This window comes from Sander lucioperca, chromosome 23 (genome assembly GCF_008315115.2).
Source record: "Sander lucioperca isolate FBNREF2018 chromosome 23, SLUC_FBN_1.2, whole genome shotgun sequence".
In the NCBI taxonomy this organism is placed as follows: Eukaryota; Metazoa; Chordata; class Actinopteri; order Perciformes; family Percidae; genus Sander; species Sander lucioperca.
The window spans coordinates 15,404,083-15,422,162 of record NC_050195.1 but is presented as its reverse complement, the minus strand read 5'-3'; the positions used below and the strand labels follow the sequence as shown (position 1 = coordinate 15,422,162).

The 18,080-nt window shown below is 39.7% G+C and overlaps 1 protein-coding gene across 3 annotated transcripts in view; it reads right to left on the bottom strand.

The window, feature by feature from the left end:
• arhgef4 (Rho guanine nucleotide exchange factor (GEF) 4) overlaps positions 1 to 18,080 on the bottom strand; it is a 196,806-nt gene that overhangs the window by 59,973 nt on the left and 118,753 nt on the right. The window lies entirely within an intron of this gene.

Below are 18,080 nucleotides of genomic sequence, written 5' to 3'. Positions count from 1 at the left end.
AAAAAAAGTTATTTCACTGGAATTCACTGTATAATTTTACGGATTTTTTCCGTTTTTTCTACATTAAGTGTTAATGCCAGAGAAATACAGAAAAATGAAAGAACTCCCTGTTAAAGTACAGATTCCTGGATGTAAAACACATAAAAATTATGTAAAATGACTTTCAAATACCCTCCTTTAGGCGTTTATTTTATGATTATCCAATCTATTTACGGTAAATTCCTGTTTAACACTGTGTTTTTACTGTACAAAAAAGAGAAGATAATGGGATAATACCTTCCAGAAACATTGTAATAATAGTCATTACTTTATATAAACAATATTGAGAGTATTTACAAGCAACTCTCCAATATATCTACATACTTTTACCATTAATGTATGTTGTTTACTTTAAATAAACATTCATTTATAGTTATTTACATGTCAAATTAATGTAAAATTACCCTATTTGACAGCCCATTAATAGTATTTTAAAAGCTTTAGGCATTTATTTTACATGATTATCCAATCAATTTACAGTAAATTCCTGTTTAATACTGGTTTTCTACTGTACAAAAAACAATATGTGATAATAACTTGCAGAACCATTATTTTATAGTCATTACTTTATATAAACGTTAAAATCAACTCTTCATTATGTCTACAGGCTTTTCCCCATAAATGTATAAGGGTTTACGATATATAAACAATATTGTATAGTGTTAAAAAGAAACTATCTAATATACTGTACTTTAATCATTAATATATCAGGTTTACTTCATACAAACAATACTTTATAGTGATTAAAAGCAACTATTCAATATATCTACAGACTTATCCCATTAATGTACTGTGTGTTTACTTTGTAAAAATATTTGACAATATTTACAATTAACTATCCAATATATGCATCAGAGACTCTTCATAGGGTAAATATTGGTATAATGTATAGGGGTCCATTTTAGCTTATTCAATGTGGTCTCATACTGTGTGTTAGTGTTTTAATCGCTGTCAAACTTCATCCTGGCCAGTGTCTCTTAATGCAAGTCTACTAAATTCTAGCAATAGAGTAGGACTAGCTTTGCAGTTATTTGAAGAGGGGTTAACAGAGGTACTGAGACAGGTAGGACCAGCCATACCCGTTTAATGCATTGAATGAGGCTGACATGAACCCTCACTGCATGGCCTCAACAACTCCACAGCAAAAACCCACAAGCAATTGTTCTCAATTATAGTTGGATCAATGTAATTATATTAGAAACTACACTACTGTAGTATTTTGCAAGCATATTTATGGTAATACAAGCAGTAAAACAACTTGGCAGCACACAAGCTTAAAAAGCTATAGGACTACTGCACCAAATCACCACTGGTGACAAAGATGCTGTATTTAGATCTGTCTTTGTAAAAATAAACATTCTTTCACCTAAATATTTGTGGAAACAAAGCCATAGCTTCAGTTATGGGAATGCATAAGAGACAAGAGTCAACCTAAACTACAGGCCTTGGATGTACATGATGTCTATTTTAGTCCAAGTCTGTGATATGCTCATCACTATATAATCATGTTTTGGTCTGGTGAATTAGTTGACAAAAGAATCGTGCAGCCACAGTTCACATCACATAGGCCCACAACCCTATAGGCCTACAGGATGATGATACAGTACACAGAGAGCCAGGCAGCCTACAGCCTGGCTAAGCCTACATCTTCACCATCCTAATATTTTAGGGGCCATCTGATGTTCTTGCCTCATTTCACTTCCGTGGAGGCCATGGGCCTATTTCAGATTCATGGCCCAACATCTTTTTCCATTGACTGCTTACTTTGCTGATGTCTGCGGTGATGTCTCATACTGTGTCCACTCTGGCTTTTGATGTTTGTTCCTGTCTATGTCATGCAAACAGCTCAGAGCATGAGCTTCCCCCTTATGTGGGGTAGAATGAATATTCATGCATGTCCGGTACCTTAAATGCCTCACCAAGACCTCGGTGATCTGACCACCCCTGCCTCTGAAATTACAATACAATTTCCATTGACTTGCAATGGTTACACAGGCATTGATGCACATATTGGGCAAGGTGTAACATTAATAAGTTAAATGGATTGCCTGTGCCACAGCTATGCTACACTTTTATAAGGGGTGGAAAATCAATATTAATGCACACCAGTACCTCAAATACAGTATGTACCTGCTTGCCTAACTTGCACACCACCTAACCTAACTTGTTCCGCTAGTTCCAACCCTCATACAGTTTAATTCAACCCTGCGTTGATAGGAAAGTGTGTCCCCTCCTATGAAAGTCATGCCTACCGACAAACAGTATGGACATCTGCAACATTATGCTTATTTGAGAAATTATCTGTGATTTCATTTCAAAACTGAAGGAGTAGGCTTTTCATAAAAGGCTGTTAATCCACTCTAAAAACGTTGGAGTCTTCCAATACAAACTCCAAACTGTTTTAGGCAAGGCTCAGTGAATGTTATGAAAATAAGCAATTCAGAAATTTGGGGACGTTTTTACTGTTTTTCCCAATTCCCCACAGTCAGAAACTAATATGCATGCGGGACAGACCTCTTTTTAATGTATTTGGTGTACTTCAAATAGAATATGTAGCATACATGTTCTTTTCCTTATGAAGTTGAAATTGTTGTTAAAACAATTTTTCTTAATATTAAGACCCAAAGTGAGTCACAGTGTTCAACAAAATGCAAGGTCATTGTGCAGTCTACTGCTCCCTCAAATCATTTTGCCTCTCCCCACTTTCTACAGGTCAAAGGGAACAAAGAGTTTTTCATGGGCTGAGGTAATATATGGTGAATAAAGACAGGGAGGACACAGTATGAATAAAGCTTTACATTGGTGTGCAATATATTTCTTTTCAATTTAGCAATACATGCAATGTGTGAAAGACTGGGAAGGGATGCTAGGGCTCAACAGTTCAACCAAGGCTTCTAGCATCAACGTGAACATTGATAATCAGGGCGTGAAGTGATGTAAGACCTTAAAATGGTTGAAAAAACAGAAATGTAAACAGAAATGGTCTCTTTAGTCTAGGCTACGTGCTTCAGGAAAGTGCGCGCAGATTCAAATAATTGAATGTTGCACAATCATTGGATGAATCATGGGGCAGAGGCGATCTTGACCAATGATATTGTTTGACTTCATGGGGGGCTGTGCTAACGTCAAACTCATCTCGACGCAGAGACAGTGTGGATAATAATGTAACGCAGGAGTCAGGACTTCTCTACGATGATTCAAATTCAGCTTTCACTTAAGGTAAAGTAATACTTTTCTTTTTATGTACATGCAGTTTCCTCACGAGATATCAACTGGACACGAGTTAAGATAACACTTGCATACGTTTCACAATTTTAAAATGTCAGCAGGGATAACGTTAGCATTTGCCGTTTATGTGCCTTATCAAAGTGTGTCTGGCGTTAGCTAAAGTTACATTAAGACTGTCCTTATGTAATGTTAGCCCTGAATGTGAACCATGCACCAATCGTAATTTTAGCTAGCTAGCTAAATATATAACAGTTAACTAGACAGTTAGACAGTTTAGCAGGTCAGCTTGATTTGCTGGGTACTAGCTAATACTAGTAATTAAAGAAACGTTATAACGCTCCGTTGCTCTTAACGCTAGTAGTTAACATTACTGTTAACTAACCGGTAACCCGCCATTTAACGTTACCACCTAGCTAGGTTATGCCTCAAGCTTACATAAGCTATCTCAGCTGACTAACTTTACGTTGGTTCTACTTTATGAACAGTGAACCACACGTTGTAACAACAACAAGTTACAACTTGACATTAAACGGAGCGTCTGCTTTGTGGACCACAACATCTTAATTTGAACGTGATCGTTATTTTCACTCATGATTCAGTGTGTCCAACTTAACATTACCATTCTGTCTTTCCAGAGAGAATATTTCCATTCCCGCTTTCCACATAAAAATAAATGGACAGGGAATTGAACAAACTCAGAAATAAGATATAGGCCACCTGCTCTATTTATAACTGTTTCTTCCTCCAGACAATTGCACTCAGTCTGTAATTAAATATGTATTTTAAGTTTAATTTTTGCTGTAAATCAAAATAAATAAATACCTGGTGGTCAATGCTGGCAAGCCTCCACAAATAAATCTATGTATACTACTGTTACAGTAATGTTCAAATCTCACCCTAATTCTTTAATCCTTGTTTAGGCAAGATGGAAGAAAGAATACCAAGATAAGAAGATCAAGAAGATAAAGAAAGCTAAAGTAAATAGATGTTCACCCTACTGTATTACACGTTATCATCTGTACCTTACCACATCTTTCTCACCCATGTTATGGCTCTCATTCTGTGTTCAGTTTGACAAGGATCAACAGACCAGACAGCTCTCCCACAGTCAGCCTGAGAACCTGCTTTACGGTCTGAATAGCCTGGGTGAAGTTGAAGACTCGTGCATCAGATGGCTGAGAAAAGGATAGCCCAGAGCAAGAGGGAGCCCAGCAGAGGCTAAGAAGGAGGCAGCAAAGGAGTTCACAAACACACGTACAGCTAATGGAGGTACCGAATGACAGGTCCATTTCAGAAAGCAGGTTTAGTGAAAACTCTGAGTTTGTTAACCCTGAAATGAGGCTAATTCTGGGTTTTCCGTTTCAGAAAGAGAGTAACCTAACCTCGGACTCTGTGAACCTAACCTAGTCGGGAACAGGTTTTCTTCTTTCAGTCTCCTCCCTCTGACACAGCTCTCTTTCATTTCATCATTCATAATTGCAGTCTGTATCAGGCGCATTTTAGCGCAGTTTGTTATCGGCATGAATAAAAAAACAGGGTTGGTTTATTAACCATGTTAGGCAGATTATAAAACGTTTTTTTTTCTCAAAACATGCAATGTCCTTTTGTCGACGATCCCGGTGATGTAGAAGCTGTATTACTTTGCAGGGAGTTAAACATACGTCAGGAGATGATATTGAGGCCCCGACGCATTTTAATTTTCAGATAAATACCTATTTGAGCGGTACCGTTTTTTTCTTCCCAGTCTATCAGTTATGTAGCTTACATAACCTTATCATCCTCATATCATTAACGTCACCCATCGTGGACATGCTCTACATCCCAGCACATTATTTGTGTCACATTACATTTTTTTGCAAACAACAGTTTTCTTTACAACATTGGTGATGCAGAGCATATTGGTAAAGCTACTGTAGCAAAGCGCCGTCAGAAGAGTGTGACTCACTCTGAAACGTTTTTTTAAACGTTTGTGTAGTGTTCCCTGGACACAAACCAGTAAGAGCCATTAAAAAAGAGTTCCACAGTATTGCAGGTGAACGATGTAAACCCTTTGAAATATAAGATTATGAATTATAGTTCTGTTGATGATGGTGCTGCAGCCTCAGAATGGGATTAGTAGGCCTAGGACTTTTATAGATTATAGGTTCAATACCATTTCACCAGTAATATTATACTTATGATTAAATATGATATTAATACACTATATTGGAACTAACGCATTTACTCTAGCAGCAATTTTCTCCCACGCAAATTCTCTCTTTTAAAGCAGCCGCTGTGTTGCTTTTTTAACTAAATACATGTTCAAACTCACTGTATGTGCAGTATTTCTGCCCACCAGTTTGTTTGTGGTTGTTACCATGGTGAATCGTAGTATCATGGCTCCATTCATGCTGCCTGAAACTGAAAACTCAGAGTTTCCCATCTCAGGGTAAATCAACTCAGATATCAGGGTTAGACTCAGAGTTTGTTAAACCTCCTTCCTGAAATGGGCCCCTGCATTGTTAACGGTTGCTTTACCTGGTCTGTGCTTGTAAATAAAACGAACCGGATTTGGATTTGTAACATTGTTACACCCCTTTTTGTTGGTACAGCCTTACTTGAGTCTAAACACAGTGACTTGGGACTTGTTCAAGACGGTGAAGGTTAAGATTTGTGACTTGCACGTGTGACTTAAGACCGTTACACACTGGGGGCGTGACGAATAAGCGACGCCAATATGCAAAATAATCGCCTGTGAATATTTCACATCAAAACTATTCACACCGGCAGCAATGGAAATTTGTGACAGTTTTCAATATAAGGTTTGGATATACACACCAGCTCATCTACAATGTCAGTAGGACAGATGCTGAAGAGAGCGAGAAAGTGACGGAAGATGTGGTGTGAGCGGACGAGAAAGAGAGAGCAGTCGGAGCAGAGGAGAGTTAACGTTTAGTGGTGAAGATATGAAGTGATTGTACAGCAGCTAGATTCTGCAGTTTGACAACAAATAAATGCAGCAACTCCTCAAAAGCACCAAAAGGTGTCCTGTCTGGTTTCCAGGCTGCTGAGTGGAGGGACGGGGGTTAACTTCAGATACGTCCCAGGAAAAGCTGTAACACTAAGCTACTGTAAGCTATTTATTGAGTTTCCTCTAACTCTAATTGAGTATACAGTTAATACTCAATTGAATTCCCTCTGCAAAACAGTGTAGCATATGTCTCGGGCTTATTGTGAAAGGTAAAAACGGAAAGAATGTTTCTGGCATACGCTGCCATTGTAAAGGTTGAAAGGAGTAATAAAGTTTGCTGACGTACAGTCTGTAGTTGGGACAGCAGCCTCCGTGTTGTTGTTTGGTGATCCTCATAAGTAAACACTACTTGTGACAAAAACAACAGTTCGAAAAAATATATTGACATGCGAAATAATCGTCCCTGGTGTGCAATGGTCTTTAATCTCACCTCTGATATTTTTGATTAAGAGCTACTCTCTGGCGAAGCCACAAACCAGAAATGTAAGACTCAAACTATGATGTCATCAGGTTACTAAGCTGCTTCATAGACAATGAATGTGAAACTAATTTTGTAGAATAAAAAAAAACCAAATGAGGTTTATTATATGTTAGCATTTTATTTCTGAAACAGAAACTCTACCCGTTACCTCCGAACATCCCCCTGGGTGATCTCAGTGTCATCTTTCAAATATTTCTCAATTCACTGTTTTTGGAAAAGCTCCAGACATTATATCAGATGACATCACAAATTTGAGTTTTTAGATTTTGGAGAGAGTTGTTCATGTTCACTGACATTTTTAACACACATGTATGAATTCCCAAATTGCCCATAGTTCCCCTTTTGCTATAATTCAATGTACCAGACAGTTTTTGCTCCCATAAGTTTATTCATATGTGAACTTTAAGGATAGCACTGTTTAAATAGTGCATTTCTTTGTAAAGCATGCAGTAAATGGTCATTCTATAATACTTTCTGGTTATGATACATCTTAAAATCTCATACATCTCAAATAGGGATCTTCAGTGAATGGATTGGACAATGCTGTAAAATGTCAGCAGAAAAAATTATATATTTATTGCGTGTAAAAGTAGTTGATGCAATTGCACTTTTACATATAGCCCTTTTGGTTTTTGTACATTCAAAACCCCATTTACTAATGAGGAAGTTGTGAACATATATTGGTTAGTAATAGTAATTACTGTCAAATAATGTTTATGAAGTAAATCCCATGCACTTTAAGAAAAGTCTGTAGATATATTGGTGTTGCTTGTTATTACTGTCAAATGAAGTTTATATAAAATAAACATTTATGTACATATAATGGAGAGTTGCTTGTTATTACTGTCAAATAATGTTTATATAAAGTAAACCCCCTACTTCAATGAGGAAAAGTCTGTAGATATACCAGATAGTTGCTTTTAAGTTACTATAAAACAATGTTTATATAAAGTAACCTCATATATTAATAGTAAAGGTATGTAGATATATTGGGGAGTTGCTTCTAAATTACTATAAAACTATGTTTATATAAAGTAAACCCCGTACAATAATGGTAAAAGTATATATATATATATATTGGATAGTTGTTTGTAATTACTATAAAGAACAGTTTATATAAAGTAAGCCCCCATACAATAATGAGGTACAGTCTGTAGATATATTGGATAGTTGCTTGTTATTACGGGCAAATAATGTTTATATAAAGTGAACACCCATACAATAATGGTAAAACTATGTGTATATATTGGATATTTGCTTGTATATATAAAGTAAACCTCGTATATTAATGGTAAAGGTATGTAAATATACTGGAGAGTTGCCTTTTATAACTATAAATGAATGTTTATTTAAAGTAAACAACATACATTAATGGTAAAAGTATGTAGCTATATTGGAGAGTTGCTTGTAAATACTCTCAAATATTGTCTATATAAAGTAATGACTATTATTACAATGTTTCTGGAAGGTATTATCCCATTATCTTCTCTTTTTTGTACAGTAAAAAAACAGTATTAAACAGGAATTTACCGTAAATAGATTGGATAATCATAAAATAAATGCCTAAAGGAGGGTATTTGAAAGTCATTTTACATAATTTTTATGTGTTTTACATCCAGGAATCTGTACTTTAACAGGGAGTTCTTGTGGATGGATTGAATAATCTTGTGAATTTACCAAAGAAAACCGTATGAAAACAGCAGTTTTCATTTAAATTATGTAATTTTAAGGTATTTCTGCAATATTTCTTAGTTTTGATAAAGATTTATACAGTTGTTTAACATTCTAGAAATGTTTTATAACAAGAATTTGTTTTAATTCTACAATAGTTAGACTGTAAAAATACAGAAAATATTTACAGGAAATTTCTGTATTTAAAAAAAGAATTTTTCTGTAAAATAATGTAAGGTTTTTTACTGTAATTTGACGGTAAGTGTTTGGCAACTTTGCTGCCAGACTTTTTACCGTTTTTTTACGATTTTTTTTTTTACAGTGTAGCTGACAGAGAGCTGCAAAGCGAATGCAGAAGTGCCGTTCACCCTGTTACGAGTTGATGACCCACTGAAACAATTTTGGAAACATTATTTTAAGGTACAAAATAATCTTTGGTGTTGCTTTAAGGCGTTACCTTTTCGTCTTTATTACTGAAGCAAGTGCGGCCTATGACAGAGATACACACATCAACATTGGAAAAGGAAGCGTGGGGATTGGATTAAGTGCAGTAGACCTTGAGACAATAACTGTCGACCCCCCATCCAGACACAGCAGGACAAAACAATACTAAAAGTGGTGCAACCCTCCTAGAAAGAGGAGGAAGATAGGCGAGATAAGAGCTAGGTTAACCTAGCTTGGACCTAAGGCTGTTCCACACACCCAGCCTACTCCTGGCTAATGTCCGGCTGCAGGAAAAGGAAACAGGAAATCAGAGACTGTTGCACCCACATCTTTACAGAGACCTGGCTCCATCATAACATCCCGGATCAAGCTACTGCACTCGGACAGAACGCAAGACACCGGGAAGACGAGCGGAGGCGGACTATGTGTTTCCGTCGATGATGCTTGGTGCTCCAACCTAATCCAAGCTGATGGACAATGTTCCCCAGACATTGAATTTTTAACGACCATGTTATCTGCCCAGAGAATTCACCAGTGTTTTAGTTGCTGCTGTTTACATTCCTCCAGAAGCAAATTCAAAAAATGCACTATATGAACTATACAATGAACAGGTCACGGACATCGTGGGAGTGTTTGATTTGGGTCATTTAGCATGCTCACCGGGTGGCACATTAAATTGATTGATTTATTAATGTAGATGCAATCTTTTTTTTTGTTACTATACCGATACAATAATGCTCATGCTAACCATACCCCATAATGATCTGATGCTTAATTTGATTGAATTGTTGTGCATTTCTTCCACTGTTCACTATCTGCTAGCCCGGGCCCGGGTGCAACTGTTGTTCCGTTTACTCTGTAACGGATGGGACTTCATTACAGTAATTTGTCTGTTGTAGTAAACAGAGTGTGAAGCCTATGGGCCCGGCCTGGGAAGACAACTGAATACATCTTACGGAGGCCATTACAGGGTGGTGGGCCTAAGCAGCTACAAAGATATGATAAGAACAGCCTATCCCACGAGGAGCTAAAACGGATCGAGCACGGAGAGCACATTACTAAAAACTTGAACTGAACTGCCCTTGTGGCTGGCAGAAAGCACACACATTCAAGGGCTGATAGTGATACTGACATCAATCTGTACTTCTTGAGGAGGCAGTCACGTCTGTTGACCCAAGACAAGTAACGAACGAGGGTTGATGGTCTATCAATACTAATGTAACTGAAGCAGGCATTAGAAGTGAAACAGAGACTGGGGGTCAGGCAGCTAAGAACAAACAGGCAGAGAAAGACAAATTATGACAAGAGTGAATCTGCAAAGATAGTTCGATAGACTGAAAGAGATGACAAACTAAATGTACCTGAGGATATTATCGTTTATAAAGGACACAGAAGGCAATGGGAGCATAAAAAACTGACGCATCAGAAAGATGTTGACTTTTGTCAGAAGAGGCAGCTCAGGGGATGAGATAGAATACAGTGGAAGAACTGAAAATGTGCCTAAAAGCACTGAGAAAGACAGTGAATGTTACAGAGAAGCAAGAATTAGCTGAGACAGCATTTCAAATTCATTCAAATTGGCCAAATAACCTGTCAGCATGGAGACATCAGTGCACTGAATGCAGAGATGCATGAAGATCACATAGAAAAGACATTAAAAAATGTAGGGGAGGCATGGGTATCCTCCCCCCGGAAATGTTGGAAGATATGGATCGATGTAGGTTACACATTACACCAGCGCTGGCCAATCTACACTTATTTTTTATGTGTTAATACATGGGCTCCTTGCCCATGTATTAACACATAAAAAATCTTATCTTATCTTATCTCTTGAACACCAATTATAAGGTGTAAACTGCAGCTCCTACACCTCAGTGGTGTTACAGCACATGTGAAGATGTTGCCTATTCATTCAGATGGATCAACACAATGATGTAGACAAGACTGTAGGGATCTACAAATATAACAAAAAGTGTGTTAAATATTACTGCTCCTTTACTTTACTTCTTACAGGCAAACACAAGTAATTGTTGTGAGATTCTGTACTTCTTATGAACAATAAAAAGGGACATAGACAAAGAAGAAGCCTTAATGTCTGCTTTAAATCGGGTGTGGCTGTGAAAAAGGAAGTAGCAGCAATGGACATTTCCAGTCTCCCTCCACCTTCCCAAACAGCCCCGATCCTGTCTGGGCTGTCTCTCTGCCTGCCTGTCAATCAACACCAGCGTGAGCAGCCAGCGTGCCTTGCCTTGCCATCACAGGAAATCTATTTAAAGGGGAAAGCCTTCTTGCTATCCGCCAGCCAATCAGAGAGCAGAGACAGGGAGGCAATCTTATCTATATCCTCTCCTCTTTCTCCAACAAAGACATAGAGAAGTAATTTTAGCATTCCGTGTAGTTTGGCTGCTGGCAAGCCAGCCACAGGGAGGCGATTGTTAACAGAGTAGACGCAGCGACGTGACTGACTTCGAACACACAGCTCAGCTGCGCTCACACAAGGTGATTTATTCAACACTTCAATCACAGTACAGGTACACACCCACGTTATCACAGGTGTCTTGTTTAATCATTCAATCAACTCAGGATAGTCTAAAATTAATCAATAAACAAAACAAAACAAAAACAGCATTATCATGTTTGCTCCACAAAACAAAAACATAATACAAGTTGAGAGCACACAGTTAACACCCCCACTTGCTCTCACATTGTTAATATAACATCATTTTCCAAAAATGAATGCAGCAAACTTCATCAACTTATACTTGGTTGCAGGCTTTGTCAATACATCTGCTACCATCTCATTAGTTGGGCAATATTCTAACACAATTGTACCATTATTTACAGTAGATCTAATAAAGTGATACTTGGTATCTACGTGTTTGCATCTTTGTCTGCTCACGGGATTTTTTGCTAAGGCTATTGTACCTTGGTTATCTTCATATACCCTAGGTGGTGAGTACTGACATTTATCAAGATTTTCTAACAGCTGTTTAAGATAGAGACACTCTTGTATGGTTGTGGCTAGGGCTATATACTCTGCCTCACATGTGGACAGTGCGACAGTGGGTTGTTTCTTGGTTTTCCATGAAATCAAAGCACCACATTTGGTTAGACTTACACAATAGCCTGTTGTACTACGTCTGTCATTACTAGCCGCCCAATCTGCATCACTGTATGCTTCTATTCCCAGTGTCTCATTACATTTTCTGTAACACAGCTCTCTGTCAATTGTACCTTTAAGATACCTCAGTACATGTTTAACTGTGGCCCATTGCTCAACAGTTGGCTCTGAGAAATACTGTGCCAGTTTGCTTACCACAAAACTTAAATCAGGTCTAGTACAGATGGTCAGATAGATGAGGCTTCCCACTGCCTCTCTATATTTTTTCACATCAGTCATCTTTTCGGCACCATTGGTATAGTCCAATTTTTGTTCACAGGGTGTCGATCTAGGTTTGCAATCCTGCATGTTAAACCTTTCCAATATTTTCCCCACATATTTTGTTTGTGACATTCTCACACAGTTGTCACTCTGGTCAAAATCAATACCTAAAAAATGCCTTAGTTTGCCCAAGTCCTTCATTTTGAATCTTTCTGTAATCATGTCCTTCACATCCTTAAGAACATTTTCTTCACTTGCAGCAATCAACAAATCATCAACCCATATTACAATTATCACTTTTACATTTTCTGTTTCCCATGTATAAACACAGTTGTCAGCTTCATTCTGCTCAAAATGGTTTTTCTTTAGGTACTCATGAAGTACCTTGTTCCAATTTCTGCCAGATTGCTTTAGCCCATACAATGATCTTTCTAATTTCCAAACCAATTTTTCATTTGTGCCAGATTTCACCTCATAGCCCTCTGGCTGTTCTATGTAAATTTCATGGTCTATCGGTGCGTTCAGGTAGGCAGTTTTAACATCCATTTGGTGCAGAATCAGGTTTTCTTGCGCTGCTTTTTGCATTATCACTCGGATACTTGTCAAGTTAGCTGTAGGAGAAAATGTCTCCTCATAGTCTACACCTTTCTTCTGACTGTATCCTTTTGCCACATAACGTGCTTTGCACTTTTCAGATCCATCTATGTTGTTCTTGATTGCATAAACCCATCTACCCCCCACTGCTTTCTTACCCTCAGGCAAGCTACTTAGGGTAAATGTGTTATTTTCTCTAAGTGACTGCATCTCCTCATCCATTGCTGCGGCCCACTCTTTTGATCTGTCTGAGGTTACAGCTTCTGTGAAAGTTACCGGTATGTTACATGTCACTCTATAACAGTAATCTATTTTAATCTGTACCTGATCAGTTTCCTCATCAGATGCCTGGTGAGAAACATAGTCATGGAGATAGTCTGGCCTCCTCCTCACTCTAGAAGGGTACCTTGTAGGCTCAGGCATAGCTTCAACTGTCTGGGTCTGAGGACTGCTACTCAGTTCCTCCTCTTTGACTGGAACCTGGTCACTTACTGGACTTGCAGTCACATTCTGCCTAGTCCTATTAGCCCTAGTCCTATTAGTCCTATTCTGCTCCAGATCATCATCATCATCAACAATGTTGGTCTGAGTCTGTTGCTCAACACAGGTCTTAGAAATAAATTTGACTAACCTGTGCTTTTGCACTTTTCTGCTTTCAGGGAAATAGATAAGATATGCTGGACTGCTTTTGTCATAACCAATAAAAACACCTTTTTCACATCTTGGATCTAGCTTTCTTTTATCTTGTTTATAAGCAAAACACTCTGAACCAAACCTTTGCATCCTAGATAGATTGGGCCGTCTTCCTGTTAACATCTGAACTGGTGTCTGTTTGGTGCGTTTGTTAAAACATCTGTTCCTGGTTATGGCTGCTGTCTGCACTGCGTAAGGCCACAAACCCTTAGGTAATCTGCTCTCTATCAACATGCACCGTGCCATGTCAAAAAGTGTGCGCCAATTTCGCTCTGCTGTACCATTTTGGTGGGGAGAATATGGTGCAGAGGTCTCGTGTCTAATACCATTCTTAACCAACAGAGTTTTGTAATGCTTTGCAGTAAACTCAGTGCCATTATCTGATCTAAGACGTTGAATTTTACCATATGGGGCCATATCTGCAAGAAAACTCTCTGTTGCTTGTAGTGTGTCAGTTTTATTCTTAAGGGCATATACAAACACTGCACTGGAAAAATCATCAGTGAACGACAGGACATATTTGTACCCCTCTCTGGACTCTGGGTTAATTGGACCTGCCAAATCTGTGTGCACTAGTTCTAGAGGTCTTTTAGCCCTAGCATCAGGCTTTCTGTTTCTGGTTTGCGTAAACTTGCCTTGGGTGCACACTTCACAAGATGGAGGTTTGTCTATTGGACCTTCAATTTTCATGCCATCAACAACACCTTCTAACCTCTGTACATCATCAAAATTACAGTGTCCCAGTATCTCATGCCATGTCTTTAAATCTTAACATCCCTTAACTTGGTCATCACATCCATCAGGTACTGTATGCAAGTAATATAGTCTATCATGTACATGAATGGGAAATTTTGTACCGTCTTTGTGGACCAGAATGTCCTCACCTTTCTTGAAAGTCAAGGTCGCTCCGTTGGCAGCCGCTGCTTGCACCGAGAATATGTCCTGCGGGTAAGAGGGAATGTACAGCGCCCGTCTCAGGACTGTTTTGAGGTGGCGTCCTCGGTTGTCCATCAAGCAGACCTCTGCATCACCGCGGCGCTCTGCCACTCCCTTGCACCGTGTGCCATCAGCCAGCTCCATGCAATGCGTCCCGGCCTGGAACTCGTCATCAAACCTCTTGAACTTGGCGATGTCTGTGACGATATGCGAGGTTGCCCCGCAGTCGACCATCAGGCCCCTCATGCAGATACCCTGGCTGCTTGGCTGGGATCCTGCCGCCCCATCGGTCACCAGGAATACGTACTCGTCGGTCACTTCCTCAGCGGCCATCCATGTTGCGTCCTGGCGCTGTCTCCTTCTGCAGGTTTTGTCGCGGTGTGTGTTGCTTTTGCAGTAGCTGCACCACAGTTTGCGTCGACAAGCGCGGGCCATGTGTCCTTTCAGGCTGCACCTATAGCACTCCACGTCCACTGCAGCCCGTTCAGCTCCACGTTCAGTTGGGCCTTCACTGGCGGGTCTCGCAGCCCTTTGTCGCGCACACACCGCCATTACGTTGTCCTCAGCGGCTGGGGCACGCATCTTTTCGATGTCCTCGTAGCTTCAAAGCTTCGTTTTAAATTCGGCAAACGTTATTGTCTCATCTGATTGCATTACATGGATGGCAAACGGTTTAAACGTCTCAGGAAGCCCCTTCAGAACCATAGCCACCAGCAGCCCGTCACTCAAAGTTTCTCCAGCATTTCTCAATGCCGTGATAGCAGTTTCCGCACGAATAACATATTCCGTCACACTCTCGCTGCTTGATTTTTGAAGCGAGGTCAGTGTACAGGCTTATCACTCGTGGCTTTCCTTTACCTGCATAATAGTCTCTCAAAATCTTTAGCGCTGCGCGCCCATCATCGGCAGCCTCTCGTATCACTAGCGATAAACTTTTATCGTCCAAGAACTGAATCAATTCAGCATATGCCTAAGCATTTGAGGCCGCTTCCTCCTCTGTCTCCACACCCTCGGGCTCCATCGTGATAATTCCTTTCAGGCCTTGCAGCCGGAGGTGGCCCAAAAACTTAATCTCCCAGAGTTCATAACAAACAAACAAAATAAAAACAGCATTATCATGTTTGCTCCACAAAACAAAAACATAATACAAGTTGAGAGCACACAGTTAACAGATTACACACTGTACTGTATGTTAAATCAAATGTTTGAATGCTGCATTAGATGTATGGAGGTTGTTGTGTGCACCTGACACTGAGTAAAATCAAAGATCATGAAGAGAAAAAGAAAATCTATAAAATGAAAGGATAGCGTTTGTCAAAACACCTCATCTGTTGCACAGGAATTGCTGTTTGGTCCGGTTCAACGCTGTAATTTGAGCTGATAAAAACATTGGTTGTTTTGAGAATGGACACCATGGGACGCATGAAGGCAATCAAAGTTGGGAGTGCTGAGACAACGTTACTGTTTATAATGACCACCAGGCACGTGCACAGATCAGGGAGTGCTCAAGCACAAAAAAAAAAAAAAAAGCAGCAATAGGGCTAATGCCCCTTTTTTCTTTTTAGCTATGCGTTGCGGTGCTGTAGGTAGGATTGTGAAGATCCAGGACTTAGCCAAAAAAATATAACATCGACAACTTCTCAGTCCCTCCCCCCTTTCTGCTAAAGCCCAAAACGGTCTCCTAAGCCCCTCCCCCCACAAGGGAGAGCTGTGCACATTAGAGCAATAGAGCGCGTGTGAAGAGGGGGGAAGAGGAGGAAACCTATCTGCAGCTCGTGCGCGGGGAAGGGGGAAGTGAGGACGCTATGAAATGCGTGTGCATGAGCAGTGATTGACACGCAGTTAGACAACCCCCCCCTGGCCCTGATTGGTGCATCTGAACAGGGAGTGGTGGATTTTTGCAAATCACACTCCAGGCTGTAGGTGGAGCCAGAGGAGCCGGATTTTTTTAAATGACCTGCTTCATGTAGTTCTACTGGAACATAGGGTCAGTGTCAGCAAATATGACAGAAAGTTTGTTTAAAAGTCTTTAATTTTTGAATCATCTTTAATTAAAAGATGATGATTGTTGTGCCTCGTAATTCATTTTCAATAAGAGGCTAGCGGGCAGCTAGGGAGGTGCAGGCAGTTTGACTTGGACGCGACAAGCGGGCGCAATCCTGTGAAACTGTCGCATTTGTGCTTGTCACGCGCACACGCCCGCCCGCCGCAAGAGTTGAATTGTGTTGAACTTTTCCCCACGCGAGCGACGCGCAGATCAAGCACAAATCAAGGAACGAAAGACTGATTCTTCCATTTGTGAGTTCACTAAAATATAAGGAAAATAATCAGGAAATAGACAGCGGGGCGTTTTATTGTCAGAGCATTGGCACAAGACTGGATTTATCGGGTAACGTCCTTAATTATGACTATGATAATTTGGCTAACTTTAGCTATCAACAATAACTCGCCCTGTGAGTGATGCTCCCCATGTGAAAAGCCCTTAATACAGCAAGCCCTATAACAAAAAACCATGCAGGATCACTGAAATGACTCCACAGAGGCACAGACAGGCAGAACGTCATCCAAATGTACATTTTTCTCTACACAAACAGAGAAGGGAGAAGGAACCAGAACAAGTACACTGGATAATATTATTATCACAAATCATGAAATGAATTGCATTATGAATAGGACATTATAATCCACTCTGAACATATTATTAAAGAGCCCCTATTATGCTTTTTTGGATTTTGCCCATCTTTTAGTGTGTTATATATATTTTTTGTGTATCTAATAGATGTATAAAGTACAAAAAAAAATAGGGCTGTCAAAATAACATGTTAATTTCGATTAATTAATCTGAGAAAAAATAACGAGTTAAAAAAAAAAATGACGCAGATTAATCCATTCCATATTGAGGTTTGACCCGGAGCCGTTCTAGCCTCCATTGGACTGTAAAATGAAGGAGGGAGACGAGAATGTGCTGCCTGGATCATTAATTGGAACATTTACTTGTAAAAATCTTCTTCCTGCCAACCCTGGCTACCGAAATCTGGAGCCACTGATATGTCTGCTCTTCTCTCTGATGCTCTGAAGACGATACAGGAAACACAAACACCGCTGCATGAGACGCTAGTTAACACTATACTCGACAGCAGCTAACGTTAGCCTACCGCTAGCTAGTTAACGCTACACTCAACAGCAGCTAACGTTAGCCTACCGCTAGCTAGTTAACACTATACTCAACAGCAGCTAACATTAGCCTACCACTAGCTAGTTAACACTATACTCAACAGCAGCTAACGTTAGCCTACTGCTAGCTAGTTAACACTATACTCAACAGCAGCTAACGTTAGCCTACCACTAGCTAGTTAACACTATACTCGACAGCAGCTAATGTTAGCCTACCACTAGCTAGTTAACACTATACTCAACAGCAGCTAACGTTACCGCTAGCTAGTAGCTGGATTAAAAACGATTAAAATGCTGACAGCTAACGCTGAACGGTGTAAAGTTTGACTGTGTTTTACTGTAGAGGATTCAACACCGGGATGTAACCATAGACAGTATATAAGAAGAGGATGTAACAATCTGCAGCTGCCGTCGGAGAAAACACAGAT